Below are 3,008 nucleotides of genomic sequence, written 5' to 3' on the forward strand. Positions count from 1 at the left end.
TGAAAACTGCACAAAAAACTCACAGGAGGAGTTCACTGCTTTCATGTGCTGTTAGCAAATACTCCTGAATATATCTTTGCCAAATAGAAGAGGCATTTGTTATATTTGAACATGCATATTTTTTTTTCTGCAATGTTTTTTTTCCTAATTGACTGCAAAACTGATGCAGTGATGTTACAGTTGTGCACTTTCAGTTAGTTCAGCTGAGGAAAACAAAGGTTTGCACAGTGGGAAAAGAGGGGAGAAGAGCCACAGTGGGATTCAATTTTCTAGTGTTATTCCCTTTAAATACGCCATATTTTAATTCTCCGTCCTCACTGCAAACGTGCAAAGACAAGGCTAGATATTCCAAACTGACGAGGTCGGAACACATAAATAATTCACACCAAAAAGAATAAAAACACTTTTGTAAAATGTGAATGGCAGAGCACATCTGCTGACTTTGAAATGGAAGAACTGCAGTGGTTTGTGCAATGATTTACAGTATTGCAAGTGTACATTCTGTTCATAAAGTTTGGTGCTCAGATAACAGCAGAGTTTGACCATTGTATAAAAATAAGGTTTTACATTAATGCTTGACTGGTCTCAAGCATGGTCAGTATAGCAAATTATTTTTATTGTACAGTAATAAGATTCCTATCTTAACTGTCGTCACTTTTCAATGATGGTCCATAATTAACATTTTTTTTTTTGTACTAATTATCAAGAAGAAGGCCTGGGAGAGAGCTAAGATGGTTGGGTTTTTATTTGAAGAAATGAAAGCAATTTCATATTATGTTCACATGAAATGAAAAATCTGATTTCTTTGTGAAAAACTGGATGCAAATTTCATATCCGGTAGTTCAACATATCTTTGCTTTTTTTCTTTTTATTTCATTGTTAGATAATTGGTGTATCTGTCAACCCGACTTGGAACAGTAATTAAAAAAAGAGATATGTCCGTTTTCTTGGGAGATAATTCGACAAGGCTACAAGCTGTAACAAGGATTCTGTTCTGCTTTTAGTCGCTATGATGTTAAACCAGCTTCCTGCCATATTTTACAAGGAAATGATGGTATGTTGCCAACTTGGAAAAACAAAAAAATAATAATTTTGTATTTCATATGTCCGAGGGCAGGAAGGTCCTTTCGCAATTTACAGAAAATGTACTAGTTGATGTCATCATTTAAGTATTGTAAACTTTTTACTTTCTTTGCCATGCATATTTCATTACAAGCAGTCTGCTTTTGCTTTAAGTCAATAAAAGTTTCAAATTTTTCAGTACAGATGTCCCACTGTGTCCAAATTTGCTGTTTCTTTAGGTCATGTGAATTAGTTTGTCCATCAGCAGAAATTGCAAAAGTACTGACAATCTTTAACCTAAGAAAGAATTACTCTTTTCTTGTTTGTCAAAGACATATTTAAAAAACCAAACACACAACTTTTGAATCACAAATAAAATCATTGTCCAGAATTGACTACAAACGGGTAAGTAACCTGGCTGGAGTTAATATAAAACACAATGGACTGAAGGACTTGTAAATATGAAATGGAAACCAGAAATCTTGAAGATCAGGTGTGTTTTCAGTTGCTTTGATCCTTTCACTGTTACTCTGAAACAAGCCATTTTCAGAAATCTGTAGATATTTATTCTAATGCAAGTCCTAAGAAAAACAGATATGTGATAACATTTACATAATTACTAAAGCAACGCACAAATGTATTTCCTACTTCTGCAATTTGTAGTCCAAGATAAAATTGTACTAACTTGTGTCAAGTGGACTTGAAAATATTTCTTTTGTGCCCTTCTGGTGTTCCACTATGACCCACCTCTGTTGGAGGTAATGCTGCGATCCGATCGGCTCTGATGGCGATGGATCCTCCTTCACAGAAAACCCTGGCTGGAGCAGCTGGTTTGTCACATCACTGCAGGCCAGAAACCAGTGGGGACGCTTCACCTGAAGCTGCTCCTGTGCGAGAAAATATATGAAACATTTCATCCACAGCAATGGAATTATATCATCAGCAGGCATTCAGAAATGGAGCTAGATTTACTAAAACTGTTGAATACTTTGTGCCAGAAAACAATATTTAAAATTCTGTTTGTCTTGGTGTCCTTTTAATAGTTACATTTTGAAAGAAAATACCTTTACTTCTTACTGCATCAGCTTCAAGTTAATTGGCAGCAATAAACCTGTTTGAAGTGTCAATATCAGTAAAATTTTAATCATTTATCACAATAAAAATTTATCAGAACTTGTAATCGTGCGGCCATTTTTAGTGGAATTTCTGCAAAAAGGGAATAAAATCTTTAAACAGTGTTGAATAAATCAGATACACACCACAGACTGCAGACGTGAGGACAGCCCCTCCTCACAGGCAGAACAAACTCCTTCAGAAACTATGTGTAGCTCCACAGCACGGAGCACATGGCTCAGCACCTGCTGGTGAAGAAACACCTGAGTGTCAGGTGAGACACTGCGGCTGTAATGATTGACTGTCAGCTCTCGACCAATCAGCTTGCAGCACAGACCACCTGTGCAGAAAGAGAAAATCCTAAAGAGAGGAAACTACAACTACACTGAGTGGTGTCTTAAAAGTCTAAAAATACTTTTCCATATTGTTCATCTGTATTGCAGTCTTACTGGTTCTCCATGCTTTTTTTTTTGACATAGTTGGCTACTTGACAGACTGATTTTGGCCCACGTGCCTTATGTTCGACAACCCTGACCGAAATGCCCACTCTGGCTTAAATGATGGAACATTATAAGATCTTCTATCACAACTATGCAGATGAAACAAAGCTGTTTATATTAGAGTCAGTGAACGGCCACAGCCCCTTTTAGGTCTTGAGTGAGGGCATAAATAAAAAGTGGATGTGTCACAACTTTGTTACAACTTAACCCAGAAAATATATGCATTAAAAATGCACAATGCATCAATTCTAGATTAAAGATAAACAATTTACATCATACAAACCGGTCATGCTACTACTCCTAAAATTAAAAAAATAAAGTTTCCAACGCAAC

Source organism: Salarias fasciatus, chromosome 10, assembly GCF_902148845.1.
Source record: "Salarias fasciatus chromosome 10, fSalaFa1.1, whole genome shotgun sequence".
Lineage (NCBI taxonomy): Eukaryota > Metazoa > Chordata > Actinopteri > Blenniiformes > Blenniidae > Salarias > Salarias fasciatus.